General features: G+C 34.0%; 1 protein-coding gene across 21 annotated transcripts in view; it reads right to left on the bottom strand.

Annotated features, from left to right (window-relative positions):
• MGAT4C (MGAT4 family member C) overlaps positions 1-26,751 on the bottom strand; it is a 716,481-nt gene that overhangs the window by 544,403 nt on the left and 145,327 nt on the right. Inside the window, exon 3 of one of the 21 annotated variants that reach the window (XM_072724536.1) lies at positions 8,989-9,041. The exons of the other annotated variants lie outside the window; for them this stretch is intronic. The gene's annotated coding sequence lies outside the window, so the exon portion shown is untranslated. The remainder of the gene's footprint in view (positions 1-8,988; positions 9,042-26,751) is intronic. 21 annotated transcript variants of the gene reach the window in all.

Raw genomic sequence — 26,751 nt, forward strand, 5'->3', positions numbered from 1 at the left:
TTCCTCATGAGATACTCTTACTACTACAATCCAGGACATTTGTTCGTGTCCCTCAAAGTGAGAAGTCAGCATATCCAGAGTACCTGTTATGGACTGTATATTATGTTTTCCCATAATTCATATGTTAAGGCACTAACCCTCAATGATGATATTTAGAAATGGGGTCACAAGGAGGTAATTAGGGTTAGATGAGGTCATGAAGTAGGGAGTGATGCCCTTATAAAAAGAGACACCAGAAAACTTTCTCTTTTTTCTCTCACAGTAAGGAAAGGCCATGTCAGCACACAGAGAAAGGCAGCCACCTGCAAGCAAGAAAGAGAGCACTCAGCAGGAAGCAAATTCACCAGCACATTGATCTTGACTTCCCAGTTTCCAGAACTGTCAGAAATAACTGTTATTTAACTTACCCAAGTCTATGACATTTTTGTTATGGCAACCTGAGATGACTAAGAGAATTCCTCCAAATAGTCATAATTAGATGTAAGGACCCTCCAAAATCCAAACAGATCCAGTTCAGTTCTTCTCATTTTGAAGTAGTCCAAAAATAAAAATAAATTACTAATTTTCTAACAACTCCAACCTAAGTAATTTTTTCTTTTGTTATTTAAGCCCTTGAATCTTTAGATGATTATAAGCCAAATCTACACTGACTTTTGAGCTACTATCAGTTTCAAATACCTTTTTTTTAATTCAAATTTAAGAATTTTTATATCATCAATGTAGTGGAGTATATTCTTTAATACTATCATTGAATCCAAGTCATTTGGCACTGGTCTATTACAATAGATATCCTTGAAGCAAGATTATGAAAAATTATTTCATGCCTAACCATGTAAAGGCAAAATGAGATTTGATTTTCTTCTGTAATACAAATGAAAAGGAAAATACAATTTGTTTATTTATGTTTATTTCAGATCAATGACAGCTTAATGTTGTACAGGAGACTCCTAAATTTCCTGGACTGATGATTGTGCTTTCTACTAAATTATATAATCCTTATCACATAGAAAAGTGGTTCTTAGGGACACTTGGGTGGCTTAGTGGTTGAGCATCTGCCTTTGGCTCAGGTCATGATCCCGGGTCCTGGGATCGAGTCCCACATCGGGCTCTCCACAGGGAACCTGCTTCTCCCTCTGCCTCTGTCTCTGCCTCTGTCTCTAAGTCTCTCATGAATAAATAAAATCTTAAAAAAAGGGAGAGAGAAAAAAGAAAAGAAGAAAGAAAAGTGATTCTCAGGTGTGATTTTGTGCCCAGGGCATATTTGGTAATGTCTGGAGACATTTTTGGTTGTCACAATGAGGGTGTTTACACATGCATGAGGGTAGTGCTACTGGTATTTAAGGGTCAGAGGCCAGGGTAGTTGTTAAATGCCCTACAGGGCTTGGGATAGCCTCCCACAACAAATAATAACCCTATTCAAAATGTCAATGCTTCCAAGCTTTAGCATCCAGAATCATAGCCTTTTTGGACAAGTCAAAGGTGATTGTTGCCCAGAAGATACATGTAATAAAATAAGACATAAAAGAAACAATGCTAGGGATGTCTGGGTGCCTCAGCAGTTGAGTGTCTGCCTTTGGCCCTGGGTGTGATCCTGAGATCCAAGATTGAGTCCCACATCGGGCTTCTTGAGGGAGCCTGCTTTTCCCTCTGCCTATGTCTCTGCCTCTTTCTCTGTGTCTCTCATAAATAAATCAATAAATCAATCTTAAAAAAATAAACAATGCTAACTGAAACATTGGTTTCCATAAGATCTTCATGAAGCATACATCTTTGTCATTGCCATGATGCCTACCTTTATTTATATTTTCCATAGTAGTTTTAGTACAACAGAATATTTCCCACTTAGTGTGCCTTATGACGCTGTTTTTATTAAGTTATTGATTGACTGATTGATTGATTGATTGATTTATCGGGCAGAGAGCCTTATGCGGGACTTGATCCTGTGGAACGTGGAACTCCAGGATGGGCCAAAGGCAGGCATTAAACCCTGAGCCACTCAGGCTCCCATGACTGTTAAAAAAAAAAAAAAAAAAAAAAAAAAGTTACCCTCTCCAGACTCAGACTCATTCTTTCCTTTGAAATTCAAATTTTTATTTAAATAATATATTAATCAAAATATCACCTCTTGGAAGAGAGAAAACGGCAATGTTCACATGTATGGTGTGACTTACTCCATAAGAAATGGAAATGGACTCTTCCCTTGGAATATTTCCTTTCTATAATCTCCCAGGTCAGCCAGATTAATGTGATATAATCATGGGTTTTTATATTTTTGTACCACTGTATTCTTGGCTGCTATAACAAAAATAGCAAAAATTGAGCCACTTGAAGCAAGACACATGTGTTATCTCACAGTGCATGGAAAGAAATCCAACATGGATCTCACTGGGCAAAAATCAAGGTGTTGTCAGGGCTTCTTTCCTTTCTGGAAGATCTGGGGGAAAATATGCATCAAGAATAATCTGGGTTGTTGGGAGAATTCTGTTTCATACAATTGTAGGACTGAGGTGTTTGTTTCATTGCTGGCTATCAACCTGGAAATGTCCTTAGCTTTGAGAGGCTGCCCATATTCCTTGGCACTTGTCCCCTTAGTCTCCCTCAAAGAAAGTACGCGTGGGTAGAGTTCTTCGTATGCTTTGAATCTCTCTAACCTCACTTTCTGCCTCATCTTTCTTCTCCTTTCCTCCTCTGCTTAAAGACTCTCACATGATTACAAGAGGACCACTTAGGTAATGCAGGACAGCCTCTCTGTGTTAAGATCGGCTGATTAGTGACCTTAATACAACTGCAAAATTCCCTTCACATCAGAACCTAAATTAGGGTTTGATTAAATATTCAGGAATGGCAATCTTGGGAAATATCTTTAGAACTCTGTTTTCAAATGACAGCATTATCGCTTGAATATTAAATACATGTTTCCCCCTCAAAGAACCATATCGCGTAATGCTTTAGATTTCCAATTAGGGGTGTTCCAAGAATATCCCATGTTTCCCATAGGACAGAGGGAACACCAGAGTTTTAATCTTCCCTCTTATGCTAACAGAGTGCATTCATTTTGATCCTACCAGTTTAAAAAAGGAAGAGGTTACTTCAATTCTCTTATCACTGTCCTTTTCTTCCTCTGGATATCATTTATTATTCTTTAATTTGTGTAATTCAAAGAGAATATCTTGAAAAGTTACTTGAATAGTACTACTAGAATTCTTGTGTTTTTCTCTCTGCATGCCTTTGCTCAGGTTTTACTTATATTTGTTTGTGAAGCCCTAAGACATTAATTGTCCAAGGCAATGTCTACAAATTTACAAATGAAATATTGAGTGAGCCTACTGAAATTTCATGTCTTTCGTAATTAAATTACAGTTAGTGTATAGTCATTTTTAAAAATCTGTCCAGAAGCCATTATTCCTTCCAAACTTCTAATAAGATGACTTTTACTTCCTTGCTGTCGGAAAATGATTCCTTTATCTACTACAGTCATAAATCTAGTAGGTAATCACCAATTACAGTACCTCATCACCTTACTCACAGGTGACTTTTTTAGAGTTTAACCATCATGTAAGATACCTTTGGTCAACATATACAATAATTAAAATAGACTTACTTTATTGTTTTTATGTTTTTATTTACATATCACATCAAGCAATGTATTCTTTAATACTATTTCATCACAAGACTCTCACAATTATCTAAAGCAGATGAATTTGAAAATACCTATTAACAAGCAAAAAGAATCAGATCTACAATTGTGGAGATTGAACTGATGGTTGCCAGAGGGAAGAGGAATGGGGGATAGGCAAAATATATGAAGGAGAGTTTGAGATAAAGGTTTCCAGTTATGAGGAATGAATAAGTCATGGTAACAGAAGGTACAGCATAGGGAACACAGTCAATGATATTGCAATAACCTTGTATAGTGACAGGTTGGTAGCTACACTTGTGAGCATATTATAATATGTAGAAAAGTTGAATCACTATGTTGTACACCTGAAACTAATGTAACATTGTATGTCAACTATACTCAAATAAAAATAATTAAAAAGAAAAAAATCTATCAGTACAATAACTTTGTAGAAGTATTTTCTAGTTTTGTTTTTGGGTTATTGTTGGTGAATAGAGAAGCAAATGTTTTCTGTGGATTACCAAGACTACTTAGTTGAAACAAAAAGAAAATACAAAGCAAACCTATCCAAGAAAATACAAATAGAGTCAGCCATAATCATACCAATAAAATATTTATTTGATTTGATGAAATAAAAGGTTAAAAAGGAATCTAAGTTTTTGAACCTCAAAACTGATAAATTCCCTTTTTTGTTAAGATTTTATTTACTTATTTAAGAGAGAGCGCTCAAGAGAGCACAAATGGTGGAGAGGGAGAAGCATGCTGCCCATTGAGCAGTGATCCTGGGATCATGACCTGAGCCCAAGGCAGCCACTTAACTGACTGAGCTACCCAGGTGCCCCAAAACTGATCCATTCTTAACACTTATTGCAATGAAATGAATATCTATGTCCTCCCCAAATTTTTATGTTGAAATCCTAACTCCCACTTATGATGACATTAGGAGATGGGGGCCTTTGGAAGGTGATTAGATCCTGAGGGTGGAGCCCTCAAGAATGAGATTAGTGCCCTTATTAAAAGGACCCTACAGGGGCCCCTGGGTGGTAGAGTGGGTAAAGCCTCAGACTCTTGGATTCCCCTCAGGTTGTGACCTCAGGGTCGTGACCTCAGGGTCATGATCTCAGGGTCCTGATCTTAGGGTTGTGAGATTGAGCCCATGTTTGCCTGGTCCTCTGCATGAACTCTGCTTGGGATTCTCTCTCCCTCTCCCTTAGCTCCTCCCTTCTGTATACTCTTTCTCCCAAATAAATAAATCTCTAAAAAAGGAAAAAAAAATAAAGGACCCCATAGAGCTTTATTACTGTCCCCTTACCATGTGTGGGTACAAGAAAGAAGGCCATCTGTAAACCAGGAAGTGGGCTTTCAAAAGACACCAGATCTACCAGCACCTTTATCTTTGACTTCCCAGCCTCTAAAACTGTGAGAAATAAATAGTGTCATTTAAGCCATACAGTCTATGGTATTTTTTTCCTGAAGACCAAATCGATTAAGACACTCAGAATTATTTTATTATTTGGCATAAGGCTTGCTCATAATGTATGTTTATACATTATATGCTGATATAAAAGTTCCCAATCGCCAGGGGAAATTTCTAAATAACATTGTATAATAGAGATTGAATAGCTGTATGTATGTATGCATGTATATATGTATGAATTATTTATTTTTAAAGATTTTATTTATTTATTCATGAGAGACACAGAGAGAGAGGCAGAGACACAGGCAGAGGGAGAAGCAGGCTCCCTGCAGGAAGCCTGATGGGGGACTCGATCCCAGGACTCCAGGATCATGTTCTGAGCCAAAGGTGGACACTCAACCACTGAGCCACTCACACATCCCTGTACCAGTGTTTAATCTTAGTTTTGACTGGAATCTATAATTCAAAATTTCCCATAATTAGAATAGAAAATTTAGCAACATGAAAACTATAGAGATTCTTTGATCTTTTTTCTCCTCTAACTGGCCTCCTATACTATCTAGTGGATCAACTAGTAATAGGCTCTGTCAGATATATGATTTCTGACATTCATTTCACTCAATTTAATATGTAGTTATAATTCTTTTTATTTCAAATATATGTCTTTTATGGTCCACCATTTTTGTTTATCCCAGCTCAATTTTGTCTCTTTTTAAAGAGACTTACTATATGCAAGTATTTTATATATCCATATTATACTACTTTATATTCCCATATATTCCCAGGACTGTTTGAATATTCATCATTAACTCTCAAGTGAAACCCGTGAAGAGTATAACTGTGTAAATAAATACTAGTTATTTTGGTTGAATAAAGATTAAATAGGAATATGTCAAACTTTTTAAAGTAGAAGTTCTAGAATAAATGGGGAGTTATTTCAAACTGCCTATAACACTAAGTTTCAAGAATTCTAAGGTGAACCACTGGTCTCTGATGGGAATATATGAGGAGAGAGGGTGGCAGCACTGATTTTGATTGCTTTCCTGTGGCTGACTGAAGAAACTGAATGAAGTATTGCAAAAACTCTATAAGCAACTATGCTTAGCTGGGAATAGGATTGCTATGATCAAGCCAGAAAGATAGGCAGGTAATCAGCAAATCAGCTAAGAATGTCTGATGAAAGCAAAGGGAAACAACCCCCTCAAAAAAGGAAAAATATTTTATAATTCAAAGATATCCCTGATTGGTGTGGGAGGGTAATATTTAAATCAGGAGAAATGATTAGGTTAAATAATAACTGAGTAAAGAAACTTGCCACTGACTCTATATATGGTCATATTTGTTTGGAAATATTTTGCATATTTTAATTAAAAACAATTTTGATAAAATAATATGTATTTGGTCAGTAAAAGATTCTGTCAACAAGAACTTGTTTGGGTCAGGAAGAACATAATTTATAAGCTACTTAATATAAGAATAAAATAGGAACAATAAACAAATAAAGTGTATAGTTCTGTCATTATTATGACTACAAAAGGAAAAATTGACATGGAAATAAGGAGAACTTCATGCTACAAACAAAGTGCTATGAGATTATATAGATAAGAATATGAGATATGGATGAAAAGAAATTTGTTCAATATAAAAGCTGAAGAACATTTTGGGCATTTGTCTTTCATTCCATTTCCCTTGTTGGTAAGCTCACAACCATTACAACTGACCAAGGGTATATGAATAAACACAGCCTTTTCAATTTTGCCTCCAGACAACACTACATGGAAGGAAACTCTAAAGGGATAGGGCCAGAGAGCTGTGAAGAAGTTAGAATAGCTAATTCATCAATAGTGAAATGCCTTGGGTTGGAGTACAACATGATAAAATACTATTCTGGGTACTGATGAATTAAGGGCTGCAAGCTCTAGCATTTGCCCAAAGACAAATAGGATTTTCAAATTAAGTTGAAATTAATAGTGCTGTTTTTAGGACACTCATAAAGGCGTAGAAGACCTAATTATACCAGTTACTACAAATTTGACATTAGAGATTTCATGCAACCTCATTATATGTTCAACTTTATGGTTTTGTCTTTCTTTCCCTTTTTCCATCATAGATTACATTGCTTGTCACATCATTGTTCTCTTGGCGACACTTTGGGAGTCTTCAAAAAGTTAAATGTAGAGTTACCCTTTGACCCAGAAATTCTAGGTGTATACTCACAAGAATTGAAAATATATGTAAACACAAAACTTGTACAGAAATGTTCATAGCTCTATTATTCATAATTGCCAAAAGTAGAAAGAACGATGTCCACTAATTGATGAATGTATAAACAAAATGTAGTATACCCATAAAAGGGAATAATATTGAACCAAAATAAGAATGGAATATTAAGACATACCACAACATGGATAAACTTAATTTATTATGCTAAATGGAAGAAGCCAAACACAAAAGTTCAATTATTGTATGATTCTATGTATAGGAAATGTCCAGAATAGAAAAATGAAGCAGGAAGTAATTTAGTGATTTAAGGGGTTGCCAGGTAGGAGAAAATGAGGAGTAACTGCTAATGGGTAGCTTTTTTTGTTTTTAGTTTTTTTAGGCTGATGGAAATATTCTGGAATTACAACTTTGTGAATATACTAAAAGCCACTGAATTGTATGCTTTCAAAATAATTTTTTGTTATGTGAAGTTTATCTGAATAAAAATAATAAAAATAAAGAAATTGTATGTGGATTTTAAAAGTAAATGTAATGATAACTAAGATTGTAGGTTCTTTAAAAAGTCTTTTTTATGTGCTTGGATTAAACAAAGATAAGTTAAGGAAAACAATGATTTTGACTACATCAGAGGTAAGATGTCTACTTATCAAAAGAAACCATGTGTGAGTGGAAAATAATCCCTCAAATGGAAGAAGATATTCACAACTGACAAAGGGTTCATATTCAGAATACAATAAAATTTTCACAAACTAATAATAATAAATAACGTTTTTAAAATTAGGAAATAGACATAAACAGGAATTCAGAAAAGGATATACAAATGTCAAAAATATATTTTAAAATGCTCAATCTTTTAGAAAATGCTCATCATGCTACAGGAAATTAAAATGAAAACTAAAATTAAGTACTATTACATAAATATAAGAATGAATAAAATTTTCAGAAACAGCATGTCAAACGTTGGCAACAGTTTAAATTAACATCTCTGTGTTGCTGGTGGAAATTCAAACTGATATTACTGTTTTGGAAAATTCTTGGGCCTTGCTACAGATACACATATGCATATGCTGTGACCCAGCAGTTCTACTCCTAAGTATCAGTCAACAAAATTTAAGTCTGTGTGTATCACAAAACATATACAAGGATGTTCATAGTATTGTTCTTTCAACCCAAAGTTCATCAATAGTAAAATAGATTATGTTATCTTTTTATTGTCATTGAAAATTAATGAATAGCATACAAAAAACGAGGTTTAACCCCCTATATCATGTCTATGAATGCAACCACATATAAAATTATCAATTTAATTAAAAAGACATGCAAATCTAATCTATGGTATTAGAAGTCATGATCATGATTTAAGAAGAAGGGACCATAGATTCACTGGAAGAGGGAATAGACAAGAATTTCTCACATGTTACTAAAGTTCTATATCTTGAATTGGTGGTGGCTACACAATCACTGAATAATCAGTTATAATTTGCACATTCTGTGTGTTTTGCCTCATGATAATTTTTTTTAAAAATTCAAGTTACCAATATAGTACATATTATCTTACATGTACTTCCAAATAAAACCATATCCATAAATTTATACAATACATAGCATTAATGTATATTTATTTATAGTCTATAAGTGTATTACATATATATGATATAGAAAATATAGATGTTTTGTCTATAAATACAAAAGAAATCTCTAATTGGATGAAATATTTAGCAGTGCTTACCTTTGAGTATTAGCCTAGGATGGCAGATACAAATAGGAACTCACTATTTACTCCTGAAATATTAAAATTTTATTTCACTGAGGTCATTCATGTGTCACTTAAATAATGTTTAAATGCAAAATTATAAGCAACATTAAATACATTTTTTCTCATTAATGTTTTCAGAGTTATCAGTTTTAAATCACTTCAATGTAGCATGGGACCATTATTGAAGAAATGCTCTGTGGTAAAAATCAGTCACCTGTGTCAAGGCATTTTCAGACTGAGAACAATATTCAGCAAGCAATAAAGTGAAATCCTGGTAATATTTCTATTCCTATCCTCTATACCTTCTTAAATCTGCAAACTTTAAAATTTCAGCAAGCTTTTCAGGTATTCAGGGCTGTGGAATTACATGGAAGCATTTCTCTCATAAATCTGTTTTAAAATTTTACAATTCAATATTTTATGATCCTGCACCAAATCTATATGGCAGACACTTTCTACATTTCATTCTTCTTGACAGCAGTGGCCTTTTACACTTATTTTCAAAAGAGAAATCTAACCATATTCAGGAAGTTCAAAATAACTATGTCCAGTGACTCTAATTACTTTTTTCTACTCAAAATAGGTAATGCTTATACTTAACATGCTCTGGGGTATTATTCTACAATAATCAGAATTTTCCAAAAGAAAAGGATTTCTGTTTTTCAACCTATATATTTAGTGATATCCCAATTAGTTCTATTTAAAACTGCAAGAGGTAACAACACTTTTTGAGTCTCCTGAATTTAGAAGGAAGATTGAAGGGAAAAAAATATATATAAAAGTATATGTTTACTTTTTAAATTGAGTACAGCACTATTTCTAAGTTTTCCAAGCAAAATAATTGGGATGATAGGAAAATTCTGTCAAGGCCATTAAGATCAATCAATGTGATACATCCCATTAATAAGTGAAAGGATAAGAAACATACGACCATTTTACTAGAAGCAGAGAAAGTGTTTGACAAAGTACAACACCCATTCATGATAAAAAATCTCAATAAAGTAAATCTAGAAGAAACATATCTCAACATAATAAAGACCATATATGAAAAACTCATAGCTAATATCATCCTTAATGGGGAAAAACTGAGAGGTTTTCCTTTTTGGTCAGGAACAAGATAGGAATATCCACTCTCACTATTTTTATTTTATTTTATTTTATTTTATTTTATTTTATTTTATTTTATTTTATTTTATTTTATTTTATTATTATTTTTTTTATGATAGTCACACACAGAGAGAGAGGCAGAGACACAGGCAGAGGGAGAAGCAGGCTCCATGCACCGGGAGCCCGACGTGGGATTCGACCCTGGGTCTCCAGGATTGCGCCCTGGGCCAAAGGCAGGCGCCAAACGGCTGCGCCACCCAGGGATCCCCACTCTCGCTATTTTTATTCAACTAGAAGTCCTAGCCACCAGACAACAAAAAGAAATAAAAGGCATACCAATTGGCAAGGAAGAAGTCAAATTTTCACTATTTGCAGGTGGATGACATGATACTATATATATAGAAAACCCAAGAGATTGCACTCAAAAGCTGCTAGAACTATTAAGGAACTCAGTAAAGTCGTAGGATACAAAATCAATATACAGAAATCTGTTGCATATCTGTATGTCAATAATGAAGCAGCAGAAATTAAGGAATCAAACCCACTTAGAATTGTATCCCAAACAAGATACCTAGGAATCAACGTGACAAAAGAGGTCAAAGATTTGTACTCTGAAAACTATATAACACTGATGAAAGAAATTAAAGATGACACAAAGAAACGGAAAGACATTCCATGCTCATAGGTTGAAAGAACAAATATTGTTAAAACATCTATACCAACCAAAGTAATCTATAGATTTAATGCAATCCCTACAGAAAAAAAAAAAACAACAAACAGCATTTTTCACAGAGCTGGAACAAACAATCCTAAAATGTGTATGGAACCACAAAAGACCTCTAGTAGCCAAAGCAATTTTGAAAAAGAAATGTAAAGCTGGAAGCATCACAATTCTGACTTCAAGTTGTATTACAAAGCTGTAGTTATCAAAAGAGGAACAACCAAAAAAACTAAAAGACAACCGACATAATGGGAGAAGATATTTGCAAATGACATGACTAGTATTCAGATTCTATAAAGAACTCATCAAAATCAACTCCCAAAAAATAAATAATCCAGTTAAGAAATGGGCAGAGGACATGAACAGACATTACTCCAAAGAAGACATACAAATGGCCGACAGACACAATGAAAAATTACTCATCACCCATCATCAGGGAAATACAAATCAATACAAATACAAATACAAATCACAATGAGATACCACCTCACACCTGTCCAGACGGCTAAAGTTAAAAACAGAAAATAAATGTTGGCATGCATAGAAAAAGGAACACTCTAGCACTGTTGGTGGGAATTGGTGCAGCCACTGTGGGAAATAGTATGGAGGGAATAGTATGGAGGTTCTTCAAAAAGTTAAAAATAGAGCTACTCAAGATCCAGCAATCTCACTGTTAGGTATTTACCCAAAGAATACAAAAATAGTAATTTGAAGGGATACGTGCACCCCTATGTTTACAAAAGCATTATCTACAATAGCCAAATTATGTAAACAGCCCATGTCAATGGATTGATCAGTAGATAAAGATATGATATATCTATATCTATATCTATCTATATCTATCTATCTATATCTATCTATCTATCTATCTATCATCTATCTATCTATCTATATGGATACTACCAACATCATTTACTGCCCCCTGCTGGATGGATCCTTGAGCAGCACCAAGGCAACCTCCAAGGCTGCTTCCTAACACCTCAGGCCCCCTGGTCTCTGGAGCCCCCCAAAACAAGGTAGGGGTGGGCCTAAAATAAGAAAACCTAATTGGGACTGCCATCTGACTAGGGAGGGTCAGATTGGGAGGCAGGAAAAAAGGCAAAATCCTCAGCTACTGCAAAGACCGAGTGTGGGGAATATATATATATATATATATATATATATATATATATATATATCGATTCAATCTGAGTATTGAGTCAATCATTCAAGGTAGTATAAATGGACTCCAATTACTCTTAAGAAAATGAAATATAATTTGCCAATAAAGGCAACTCATTTCTATTTAATTTAATGAGTCTAGCAAATGACACATTTTATGCAGTTCTGGCCATTTTACATTTTATTTTGCTCTCTACAAATATTTTTTTTCAATTCTGTTTGTTTGCCTGAAATCCATGGTGGTCAATAGGCAAAAAAACGGTTACACATTGCTCCCATCCCCATATGTACACTCTTCAGAGTGACTGACTCCTGTAATCAACAGGTGACGTTTGTATTTTTATGCCAAATATTTGGACTTGACCACGTGAATTCATTTGACCAGTGGGATGTAGCTAAAGTCACACAAGCAAAGGCTTTCAAAGCAATTGTTCATTGAGGCTTGTCCTTTCTGTTGACAAGATGAGAGACCTCTGGAAAAACTGCTGACCCAAACATCCCAAACACTCCAGCTGATGCCATTCCCCCACTGACCCACCAGATGACTGCAGCCATATGAATAAGCCCAGGTGAGAACAGAGAACTGTCTGGCCACCCAACAAATCAACAGAAATGGCAAATTGTTCTCATTTTTAAGTCACTAAACTTGGGAGTAATTTTGTCCAGCAAAAACTATTTGATACAACTACTTTGATAATTCAATGTATCATAAATTATGATTTATTTAAAAAATTGAAATCAAGTAAAACCTAAATCAAACTCTTAAGGAAATTTTTTGCTTCACAAAATTCATAAATCCAAAGACATTTAGGTTTTTATATAAATTAATAAAGGTTTAAAATGATATTGTTTAATAAAACCTGATTTTCCTCTTAATTTTGAATCATTTCACATATAATTCAACTTTCAATTAAGTCTGTGCCTATCTTTAAGAGAGTGTATTTTCTAGAAATCCTAGAAAATTAGACCCCTGGATGGCTCAGTGGGTTAAGTGTCTGACTTTTGATTTTTGGCTCAAGTTATAATCTCAGATTCATGGGATTGATCCCTGCTTAGGCTTCAGGCTGGGTGTGGAGCTTAAGATTCTCTCTCTCCCTCTCCCCATCCCCCTCCTTGTGCTCTAACATTCTTTATCTCTAAAAAAAAAATAGAATTCCTAGAAAATTCTACTTAGGTTTAATTGCAATATGGGATATTGATTATCTTCAGTGTAGGTCATATGTTACAATCTTTAGCTGAGTTACTATCTCAGTTTGATATGCATTGTTACCCAAAATGATACAAGATACTTTACTGTATGTAGGACAAATAAATTTTAGGTTGCAAGAATACCAGATATTTGCTAAATGAAAAAATTAGCTGTCCCTCTAAAGAATTTTATCAGTAAAATATTCTGTCTAATATTAATAGTTATTTAATATGAATGAGATCTTGAAAATGTAGGGTAGTCAGCAATTGTTTTCTGCAGTATTGTATATTTTATGATGTAGGTGTACTGTTAAATAGGCTATCCTTAATATTTTTACCTTCTTTAACTCCTTATTATCTGGAGAAATTTATTTTTCTGTGAGGATGGGTTTGTCATTTTTTTCTATCAGTATTTATTTTAAAATAATGTTAGCTGTGCATTAGAGATAATGTCTAAATTTCAGATGAAATTTCTATCTATATATTTTTGTTTTAAAATCTATTTTGTTAAAAATTGTCTTTTTCTCCAATAGAAAGAGAATATCTAATTTTCAATAAAAGAAGAGTGCATGGGTAGCAAAAGGGAGGGGGAACTGAGTTTTTAGATATATCACCAGGACCTGTGAGATAGGACTGCCATGTGAAAGACATTATTTGTTTGAGATATATTGAGTACTCACTACTAGGCACGTTTATGGGAACTGGGGATATTGAACCAAACACAAATATACTTGCTGGTCATTAGTGTTTTATTTAGTCATGAGTCATATCATGCAGTTCATTACTTTGGCAATTTTAATATCCCTACTCAAAAATTTAAATTGTAAATACTACCAATTTCTTGCGTTTTAAAATTCTTCTCTTCTATAGCTTTTTTTTTTTTTTTTCTACTTCTGAAATTTGTAGCCCTTGATTTCACTGTGGTATTTTTTTTTAGAATCTATTGTAATTTTATCTGGGGCCTTCCTATGGTAGATCCTGCTACATTGAACCAGGAAATTAATTAGATTAATTAATTAAATTCATAATTACATTGTGATAATAATAACAACAATATTTCTATGATGTGGCCTTTTTGAGATAACTGTGTGCTCCTCACATACCTAATAATTGTAACAACAGCTTTTGAGAGCCAACAATAGTGTTACTTCCTCCAGAACACTTTAGTACTTCAGACTGCTTTAAGGATACTTCTGTGTCTATATATTTTTCAATATTTTTATTTATTTATGTACTTATTTGTTTATTTGAGAGGGAGAGAGTGATTCAGTGAAAGAGAGCATGAGCAGAGGGAGGGGCAAAGAGAGATGGAGGCGTAGAGGCCCCACTGAGCATGGATCAGGGTCTTGATGGATCCCAGGACCCTGCCTGGGATTATGATCTGAGCAAAAGGCAGATGCTTAACAGACTGAGCCACCTAGGCACCCCTGTCTATAATTTTTTAAAATACCTTTATTATAATAGTTTTATACTCTATTGAAATGATGTATTTATAGATTCTGTTCATTCAGTTGGCTCTAAGCTCCTTGATGGGGGAAGGTAAAATATCATTGAACTTTTCATTTCTCGTTAATTCCAGATCCTTTATGTATGGGGTGCTTATAAGACATTTTGAACTCTTATCAGCTTATTTAGATATTAGACAATGATTTCTGATTCATGTACTATAGGGCATTAAATCATTAAAATCTCAATGAGGGACGCCTGGGTGGCTCAGTGGTTGAGCATCTGCCTTTGGCCGAGGGCATGATCCTGGAGTCCCGGAATAGAGTCCCACATCAGGCTCCCTACACAGAGCCTGCTTATTTCTCTGCCTGTGTCTCTACCTCTCTCTCTCTGTGTCTCTCATGAATGAATGAATAAAATCTTTAAAAAAAATCTCAATGAATGTGTGAGTGTGTGTGTGTGTATAATTTTTTTCGTTAAAAGACAGTAAAGCCTATATAGATAAGCCCACCTAACAAAATGTACTTTCTATATAAAATACATTGCGTATATTTAAGGAATCAGACCAAGGGAAGTATTAATATGTAAGTTAAGACCTGATCTGATCTCATTTAAATCTTCAGGCTATTGTTTTATAGATTCTTTTAAAACTTTGAGTATAGGTCCTATTATATAGCAAGGTAATAATACACATGTAGGTTGTTGATAATTCACACACATAAAAACTTACACCTACTATATTTTGGATCATATTTTTTAAATCCCTATACTACTTTTTAAAATTGGAATATTTAAAATATTTTAAAAATATTAACAATGCTATAAGAATTTCAAAGTCAGTAGGACAACCCTTGCCAGACTTGCCCTACTGCAATGCACCATCAGTCTGGAAAATTGAAAAAAGTCAAGGTTTGCTAAATAACTGCTGCAGACTACAATTCTTAATTAAGTCATGCTTTTGGAGTTATAAACTTTAATATACTTTTTCATGGCATTCTATATTTAACAATTGCTGCTCACCTCAGAATGTATTTCTCTGACAATATTGGGTATATTTAGATACTAATAAATGGTTTTGTATTTAGGAAAAGAAAAAAAATAAGTAAATTTTCCATTTACTCCACAACAAGGATTTAGGGGAGACAGTAGGCTAATACTCCCACTAAGCTTATAGTTCTACTAGGTATATCCTTTCTGGGTGTCCAAATATAATTGTGCTTCTGCTTCAGTAGAATTCTATGGTATAGATTCTGCTATGGACTTAAAACTCAACTTCTTTATTACAGAAGGAGCTTTACTGATAAAGCAAATATATTGTAATCTATCCCTTTCCACGACACAATAACTGTCTTCAGTGCTCTATTAAGTATATGGAAATGCAGCAGTGACACATTTAAATACAAAATGTTGCAGAAAAAGTACCACTAGCATTTCTAAGGGACTGAAATTAGGTGGCTTGGATTTAAACTGTGGTTTCACCGTGAATTATGATCCTCTTGCCCTCTAGTGGATCCAGACATTGAAAATGATGTCTATATTATTATACATTTTCCAAGATTCTTCTGGAGACTGAACTGAAGAAGAAAAATCTTCAGTCTCCAATCCCAGCAAAGCCCTCATTGACTTAAGAGAAATTTATCAATGTAAAGGGATTGGTTTATTACCACTTTAAAACCCTCATGCATCACAAAAGGATTTGCTAAATACTTTCATGGGGACTGCCTCTGCTGCCAAGGGGCTTCCGAAAGGCACTGAACCTTTTGGTGATTGAAATGTACAGGCTTGCTGCAATGAATTAACATAATTGGAATCAGGATTAGATGTTTTTATAGGAGCTGATTACGTGCAGTTCCAATAGTATCATTACTTTAGCCTATCTTATCCTTGAGGGCATACAAAGACTTGGAAATGGGCTTTAAATATGATGGCTGCTCTGCAGGTGAGCAACTCTTTGGTGAGAGGTACATTAGCTGTAATTTATAAAGTGTAGTTGGTGGCATTTAACATTCTAATTATATGTAATATTAAAATGTGTTAAGAGGTAATATATTGTGTGTGCTCTCTACCTTAGAAAAAAAGTTCTGACCTATCTATATTACTATGATCTATTAGGGAAGTACAAGATTCTTCATGGTATATTAACCAAAAGGAATGCTAGAATAATGGAGACTAGAGTCGGTGTAACTGTACATCTATTTATCTTTTAAAAAAAATCGTCAGTAGACCCACTTTCAACAGAGTAGGTAGCTACATATTCAGCAAGTCAAATAAAAAGATCCAACCACTTAAGTTTCATATATAGTATAATAGTCAGTAATGTCCTCATGGAATTGTTTCATTTCAAAAAATCCATGTAATATCTTACTCCATTACAATTTAGAAAACATTTTTTTTAAGTTGACGATCTAAAATTCGTCTCAGGAATGGGCTTGGTTATTACTTATAAGTAGATACAATAACAATGAAAAGAATACCCTGATATTTCTTAATGATTTCTTTCTCTCCACCCAGAATGCATAATAGTGTAAAACATAGCACCACAGAAGTCTCTCTCCAGGCCAGCATCCAGCAACTTCATTTTTTAATGATCCCACTTTTTCTTAGATGGTAAATAATGTATAAATAAATGAAATTACCATATTATATTTAGACTAATGTTGCAATCAGTGAGTGGATGAATGTTTAATTATGAAACAGGAGATCATAAGAGCTGAATGATTTAGATTCATAGAAGAACTATAGGAATTACAAAAAATACGTTAAGGCTATTTCTTTTTGTAAAAAATAGATATAGTAAATCAAGTAAAACTCTAAAAAAATATTATCTGAGCCTGTGACTTAATGATGAGGTGAAAATGGCTAAAGATGAGTTGATCAAAGAGGTTAAGTCAAGGTTGTCTGTTTTAAGACATAACTGCTATGGAAATATTTTTAAATAATTGGAACACCTAAATAAATACTTTTCTTGGAAATTATTTGCAGTGCTCACTTTTACAGTAATTACTTCTTCCTCTAGATATTCTTTTCAAAATTTAGGTTTCTTTTTTTTTAAGATTTTATTTATTTATTCATTAGAGACACAGAGTGAAAGGCAGAGACTTAGGCTCTCTTTGGGGAGCCTGATGAAGGACTTGTTCCTGGGATCTCAGGATCATGACCTGAGCCAAAGGCAGACTGAGCCACCCATAGGCCCAAAGCTTTAAATATGATGAACAATATACTAGGGTTTTTATCAACTGCCAACTGAATATTTTTTCACCCATTTAAAGATTCTATTCAGTATATATATATATGTATATATATGCATAAACTTAGTAAGAAATATATTTTAATACAGTAAAACATGAGATACATTTCATTAATTTTAAAGGCCAATCTATTTCATCACATAACTTTTTGTTTGTTTGTTTTTTAAAAGACTGTATTTATTTATTCATCAGGGACACAGACAGAGAGAAAGAAGCAGAGACACAGGCAGAGGGAGGAGCAGGCTCCATTCAGGGAGCCTGACACCGGACTGGATCCTGGATCTCCAGGATGACGCCCTGGGCCAAAGGCAAGTGCTAAACTGCTGAGTCACTGGGGCTGCCCCATCACATAGTTTTAACAAAACTATTTAAACTTTAGTTGATCTGGATCCCTGGGTGGCTCAGTGGTTGAGCGTCTGCCTTTGGCCCAGGGCTTGATCCTGGAGTCCCAGCATTGAGTCCTACATTGGGCTCCCTGCATGGAGCCTGCTTCTCTCTCTGCCTGTGTCTCTGCCTCTCTCTGTGTGTCTCATGAATAAATAAATAAAATCTTAAAAATAAATAAATAAATAAATTTTAGTTGATCATAATTAGTATAATGTCAAAAAATATAGGAGAAACTCAAATTTAATTCTTATTTTGAATAATGATTCTTGATATAAATAATTAAGCCTATGTGTGTACTCCTTTCCTTATAGACACACTTTATGCTTTAGAACACCGAAGAGTTACCTAAACATAATTCCCTCTATCCTATATGATTTCTTTTTAAAATTTGTTGCTAGAAATCCCAGTTGTCTCCCCAGATAACATACCACCCAACCTCTCTTTAGATAAGGATAAGGAAGGAAAGTCTCCCCAGATAACATACCACCCAACCTCTCTTTAGATGGGGAAACTGGGAATGAACACCTAATCTTGTATGGGCAAATCATTAATTTTTCTTCTTGGAATTTGGAATGTTGATAGAAGGGTGAATGTCAAGATTAGTATTAAAAGTGTTCATACTATTGGCATTATTATTGGTGCCAATGATGGCTAAAGCAATGAATGGCCAAGTAAAAATTATGGAAAACAAAGATGAAACACCCTGCTAATTACTCTTTCCTAGAGAGATAAAGAGCATATAAACTTTTGATATTTTAAATTAGAAGTTCATTGATATTTTGCTTGTGGAATATACGTGTACAGTAGAATTATTTTAGAGACAAAGAATATTATAATGCTTAACGTTGTCTTTTGCAATATAATCATATTCACCTGTAATGCCAAGTTTTCAGTGTATGCATCTAAAGTAATATAGAAGACATTTTTCTCTCACACAATTTTCCAGGTAGGCAAACTACCATGGGCAGCTCTACTTCATATCTTCATCCAGAGACTCCAGTTGGTAGTAACTTCTACTTTCCTCAAAAAGTAGATTCCCTCTCTGGGTCTAGGGTAGCAGTTACAGGAGCCTCAAGCTCACAGCCAGTGGAAAGGGATGAAGGACGAAATGAATGACAAGCAGTTTCCTTTTATGGAAATAACATGAAATTTGCCCAGAACACATTTGCTTACATTCCTGTAGCAGGGGTTTCCTCACATGGTCATACCTAACTATATGGAGGTCTTTTAGCTTCAGCCATGGGATTTGCTAGAGGTGGGTGTGGAGAGTTCTATTAGTAACAGGGAGAAAGATATAACAATTGGTGAGAAATTAAAATCTCTGCCAAGAAATAATCTGTTATAATCTTTTTGTACCTATCGTTCCTGTATAATAAAAATACTTAGAAATCATAGGTTGGTAGGAACAATATGCCAGGATTTTTTTCAACTGCCAATTGAAGTTTTTTTTTCACCCATTTAAAGATTCTATTCAGGATATATGTATTAATAAGCATAAAACTTAGTAAGAAATGTATTTTAAACAGTAAAGTGGGATACATTTAATTAATTTTAAAGGCCAATCTATTTCATTACATAGTTTTAAAAAATTTATAACACTGTTGTAATTTTCTGTGTAAACAAGGAATGCAAGTTTTTAAGTGAAAAATAAAACCAAACTAGTATCTTACAATCTAAAGTGAGTTACTATTTTGCCATAATGTTCCAAGAAAAACTTCGATGTTACAGAGCATGAAACAGAAACATGTATACTTCTGAAATCATTATGGTTCCAAATTTTTAATCACTGATGTACAAAGACTTATGGTTTAGGAGAAATTGCAGAAAGTAAAAATGAGATGGTGGTTCCTGGATTAAAAAGGTACTGACCTTTTGATTCTCCATTTCATTTGTAGCAATTGCATCAGACAAGAAGAGTAAAGTCTACAAATTGTGGCTGATGTGAAAAAAGATAGAAAAACCCTAATGTAGAAGTTAGAAAGTAATGAAAAATAAGCTTAAGTTTTTTTAAAAAAGCAATAGAAATCAGCTTGCTTTTCAAAGTGGTAGAGAAACAGAATGATATAAAAAGGATTAAAATAGGGATCCCTGGGTGGCGCAGCGGTTTGGCGCCTGCCTTTGGCCCAGGGCGCGATCCTGGAGAACCGGGATCGAATCCCACATCAGGCTCCCGGTGCATGGAGCCTGCTTCTCCCTCTGCCTGTGTCTCTTCCTCTCTCTCTCTCTCTGTGACTATCATAAATAAATAAAAAAAAAAAATTAAAAAAAAAAAAAAAAAAAAAGGATTAAAATAGGAAAATAAGCCTGATCTATGTACCAGCAATCATCTGTCTTATTTCAGTCTAAGAGAAGATTTTAGTTCAGAACTTCAGAGGTTAAAAAAAACCTAAAATTTTCCATTTGGATTTTCGGCCCAATATCAAGCTGATTAGCTTTTCAAATTAGTAGTTATACGTGCTTCTAACCTGACCTGTTTGTGGAATCTTTATTTTAGCTATATTATATAAATATGGGTTTAGAATCCTGGATTCTTGAACAGAAATAACAATATAATTACATGACATGATTTAGGGCAAGGCCTTATTTACCTGTCTCTATTTTTTTTTACCCTCAAAATGATATATTAATGTGTTCTCTGATTTTCTCTCTGGGATGTTTATTGAAGAAGCTGCATCATGTTGTGGATAATTTTTGCAGTGAAGATCAGAAAACCTTCATCATAAATGGGGAATAACTTTTTAGATCATCAATTATTTGAAGCTTTTGTGGGAGGCAGGGCCATTATTGATATATGAAAGCATACAAATTATGCAAAGTAAAATTTTGCATTAAGTATTACTAAAGATAATAAATATGTGGCTGTACCTATTTTGGCAGATTTTGCTCTTGTAACACTACTCAGTTCTTAATCCTTTCTCTCCCTCATCCCCCTCTAGCTTCATTCAAAAAGCTCTGGTGAATACTGTACATTTTATGTATAGATCAAAGACATTACACACTATCAATCCATTGATATATCTTTTTGCCTTCTAAATCTTTCCCACTTCCATACACCTCCCTGGAACCCAATACCAGGCTTCCTTCTCAGTCTGCTTTCACACAGCTATTATGTACCACAATTTAGACTCATGCCCACAACACAAATGCCACATTCTATGACATGAGACTTTACTCAGCCAAACTTATTTTGTCTCATATTCCTCAAGCATGCTCTTGTAGAGACACGAAAGACTGTCTCTTAGTTCATCACACTACAGGTAAATCTCAAATAATCCACTTTCACTGGGTGATGCATGCTCATATTCTCCTTCTGAATTTAAGAAGAATGGTTAAGAGAACAAATTCTAAAGGTGTACCAATAAATAAATAAATAAATAAATAAATAAATAAATAAATAAATAAATCTGTATTGCATGATTTCAAATCCTTCTCTGCCCTTTATTATTACTCCGCAAAGTAACATAAATGTCCTCTGTTAACAGTGGTATTTAAGTTGAAAAGTTTTAGAAGCAGAGGACAGGGACCTAAAGTAGAACTCAGTTTTAATTCTGGCTCTGATTCTCATTTGTTGCATGACTTAAGAAAAGCCACCTGCTAGCACAGATAGTTATTTTTATAAAATTTGGAGGAAATGCAAACCAAGCAAACTTAGAAGGATTGGTGATCAACACCCACACACACACGCACGCACACTCACTAAATGTTATCTATTACTGTTTCAGTATGTACTGAGAATGAAAATAAGGGAAGAAGAAGATGTAAAAAAAAAAGTTTTAAGTAACATTTAGTACAAAAGAATGCAAGGCAGTTTATAGTCACTATTTATTTAACAAATGTCTTTGCTTATTATGGTCTGGACATACAAAGCTAAGCATTAGACAGTGAGCAACATCAGACATTGCCTTTTATTCTGTCTTTTTTTTAAGATTTCATTTATTTATTTGAGAGTGAGAGAGAGCACAAGCAGGGGGTAAGGGGCAGAGGAAGAGGGACAAACAAACTCCCGACTAGGAGCCCAACTTGGGGCTCGATACCAGGACCCTAGGATCATGACCTGAGCCAAATGTAGACGCTTAACTGATTGAGCTACCCAGGTACCCTTGCCTTTTATTCTTTTTTTTAAAGATTTTATTTATTAATTTGAGAGAAAGAGAGAGGGAGAGTGAGATAGCACAAGCAGAGGAAGTGGAAGAGGGAGAGGGAGAAATAGGCTCCTCACTGACCAGAGAGCATGACGTGGGCTTAATCGCAGGATCAGGACCATGACCTGAGCAGAAGGCAGACACTTAACTGATTGAGACATCCAGACACACCCACTGCCTTTTTTTCTTATTTAGCTCATTCTGTGTGTTTTCTGGAGCACTCTTAAAAAAAAAAAGTAAAATAAAAAGAGTGACCTTTCATTTACTTACCGAAATCACCTGGAAAAGAGAAAAAGGAAGATAGTAGAGTCATTAATATGGATTCTAGATATTGGAGCTGTATGGTAGCTTGATAAAAAAAAAAGTGGCACTTCTGTGGTCAAACATAAAATATTATCAATGAGTTTATTGGCATATGTACTTTTGAAAATAAGTCAGCAGAGTATTCAACATGAAGAAAATGAGTATATCTCATTACAAAGGCAACAAACTTATGCCCAATTTGCATATTTTGGGGGGTTTGGATAAATGTTAGAAAAGGAAAATCAGTTGTCAATGAAGGAGACAGAAGATGCTCATAAATCTCCGACTATGTTTCTTCCTTAACCCTATGCAGTATTTCTGAATCAATACTGACTGACTCAGAGAGTATTAACACAAGCCACATGAGAATCAAGTTCCTAAACTGGAATATTCCAGACATGTGTACTAAAACTTTTCAAATATTTTCCCTTTTTTAAAAAATTCAATATTCAAAACAGAAACAACAGTTTCAAAAAAACATACACTTGAGTGTGAAAAATGCTTCACAAGTTGAGAATAGATGGAAACCTTGTGTTTTTTGTGAAGTAACGGAGGAGGCACATCTTCTGACACTCAGGTAAATATGCTATTAGCCAAGGGTGGCTTTGTGTTTCAAATTCAATACCTGAGTGTTTAATTAACACCTTCCTAATTAATTGACTTCCATGTAAACAGAGCTTTAGTGAACACGCAGGATCACATTTGAAATTATGTGTTTTTTCTCTTCAATTTCAGTATCTAAACATATTTTCAAGCATTTTTATTTTAACCAATTTAGAATAACACTGAAATCCCTATGGATCTTAGTATCCTGAAATTATGTCTATTTTAATATTATACAATGATAAAATATCAATATCTATTATAATATCATTGTATAATATTTAAACATATTTATAAATTTATAAATGATATAAATGTATAATAAAAAGGTAAACTGACTTCAAATTAAAATCCCATTTACCAATTTTAAGTTACAGAAAGTAAGAAGAAAAAAAACTAGAACGCTTTCTCTATCTTCCATGATATTCTTACTTTGGGAATTCATGAAAAAAAGTAGGGAAACAAAATTAAATAAAGATGCAATCTGGGCATAAAAGTCAATAAAGTAGAATAGATTAGAAGGTATCTGTGTGAAACAAGGAGATAAAATCTGAATTAAAATAATACAGCATTGGAGACTCTTATATGACTCTTATGCTAAATCTATGATGATTAACAGGAACACCTCCACGACCACAAGAAAAAAAGAGTGTCTTCAATAGGTTCTATACAAAAAGAGAAAATAGTGAAGGAATTGAAGAGGTAATGAAAAGGCCTTGGTAGCTTCCAGTAGCGCTTTCAGGTCTTGAACTTGGATACAGAAAACAAATAAATGGAAGATACAGAAATTGAGAAGAAAGTTAAAAGCAGAAATTAAGTGCTAAGAAAACTGGATAACTGTAAAATTGACCGAGCTAAGGTTTAGCTCTTTAAATTATATTGATAAGGTGTTGACAACTCAAATCAAGAGAGGAAACAAAGTTAGAGTTTGGAATGAAGCAAGTACAACTGGGATGGGAGCAAATAAAAAATATGAGAATGTTATGAACAATGCCACACTGGTAAATTTACTGGATAATTTCAGAACATTTGCAGAAACATTTAAAAAATTTCTGAAAAGCATTAATTTTAAAGAAATTCTAATATTTAAGCCAACAAAGAAAATTAAAATTCAGTGAAATATTTTCACTAAAGGGCACCAAGGTCAAGATTTTTCATGAACATAAGAGCAGACAATAACTTGCAAACAGTGGTCACCCATATTTGTAGATTGCCATGATTGCAATAGTTCATAAAGTTCATTACTTTAAAAATCAGCAATAAAATATTAAAAGTAAGTTTTGCCATGAAAAAGCTCAGAAGGTAACATATAGATTAATAAAAGATCACATTTATTCATATAACCAAAGCAGAATATAAATATGGCAAATATGATATAACATGGTTATATTATATCGGTAGATATAAATATGGATGAATAGTTTTCATTAAATTATTTAAATTTGTATACAAACTTTTACAAAGTTTGTATAAGATGTTAAATTCAGTTTGTATTGATTCATAAATTCTGTCTCTAGATAATCAGAAAAATTCATTTTAGGAAAGGATCAACTGAATAACAATGGTTTGAATAAGAACCTCTTAGTGGGAAAATCAGGTATATCTGATAAAGTGTTTCACAAAAACATACTTTTAGGAAATTATGTTTAAAACACAAAACTTTCATTAAGTTTCAAGACAGATAAGCACTTAAGGAAGCTCCTATCCTCTTGTCTTTTTGAATCATCATTCACTAGAATAATTATTATTAGGAAATGTGCCTGATTCATTTTCTTCACATGCTAACTATACATGACATGACATATCACAGCAATTACTGTCAAGAGAATTACTATTAAAAGAATCATTTTCTCTGCACTTAAAGCGTTTTCACTTAAAACAAAGAGAATAGAAGTAGTCTTTTTGTGCCTATTATGGAGTGATCTGCCCCTGGATATCCTCACAGTTCCCTCATTTACTTCTTTCAGGTCTCACTGATTAAATATCACTTCCTCATAAAATATTTTATCACCTATGTTAGATTGTATATTTGTTCACAATTTATTCACTTTCCCAGGAGGAGACTTGACTTTAGGTTTGGCCATACAATTTGTTTTGTCCAATAATATGTGAAGATACGCGACACATCTTCTTCCAAGCAGAAGCTTCAAGAATCTTTACATGTTGCTTGTATCTCATTTCCCACAGTCCAGATGTCTGCAATGGTCTGCATAGAAGCTGCTCTGTTAACGTGAGCACTCAACATAAAACAACATGGCCTGTGACTGATCTGTGGTTTTAGCCATAACTAATTTTTTTCCTGTAGTAAACCTCTAAGATTTGGGATCTGATTGTTATCACAGTATAACCAACCTATTCCCAGGAACACAGAACCTCATCTCATATAAGCAGCAGGTATATTTTCTCTAACTTGCATCACTTTTTTTCTCATAGCATTTCTTTGTTCTTTAACATAGATATTTGTAGTTGTTGTCTCCTTCCATACATAAAAATATAAGCTCCATGAGGGAAGAGACTTTAGTATTTTCATTGCTGAATCCCTAGTGCCTAGTTTAGTGACTGTGGTAATTATTAGCCAGATTATTAGCCAGGGGGGAAGAAGAACATTTCAACTTAAGGTGGCAATCTCTCCAAAATTCCAGGAGAGAGATACAAGCTACTGAATTGTGTTGATCTCATTTTTTTTTTTTTCCAGATGACAAGAGGAAATGAATCAAAGTGGGAATGATAGGAAATGGAAGGGTCGGTATCATAGTTATCTATGAAGTCTAGACAAATCAAGATAGAGAAACAATATAGCAATTTGAACAGGGGAATTTCAATATGCAGAAGTATTAACTACAACAGAGGCATGGAGTAATGGAGAATAGGCTAGTAAGAGATAAAAAGATTTTGCAAAGCTAGGAATAGCAAATGGAAGGGTAGACACAAATACCAAAGGGGGACTATATATATAACATATAATATATAAAATATATAATATATATATAATATAATATATATCACAAGGGCTGGAATAAAAGGCCCAAGGAAGAAACCCAATTCCTTCCTCCACCTCTCCATTTTCTCTCCAGAGCTGAGACACAGATGTTACTAGACACAGATGTTACATGGCTCTGAGTCATTGCATGTCAAAGATATTATTATGGTGTTGTTCCTGTGGAACTTGCTGGAAATATGTCCTCTATGGTGCTGAGAAATCTGTAGACTTGGCAGTGTCCTACTGAGGCACACTACTACAAAACCACTTAAGGAAGTGTGCCACAGAAAATGCTGGTCACTATAAACCACAGGATTGGGTGATAAGATGCCATGTATGCTAGCACAGCAAAATAAGGAAATGAAACCTGTTCCTCTTACAATGTCTGTAAGAGGATGTCTGTTTTTTTTTTTTTTTATAGCTTAACAATCAAATTTTATTGCTTTATTC

Source organism: Vulpes vulpes, chromosome 10 (assembly GCF_048418805.1).
Source record: "Vulpes vulpes isolate BD-2025 chromosome 10, VulVul3, whole genome shotgun sequence".
Taxonomy (NCBI): Eukaryota; Metazoa; Chordata; class Mammalia; order Carnivora; family Canidae; genus Vulpes; species Vulpes vulpes.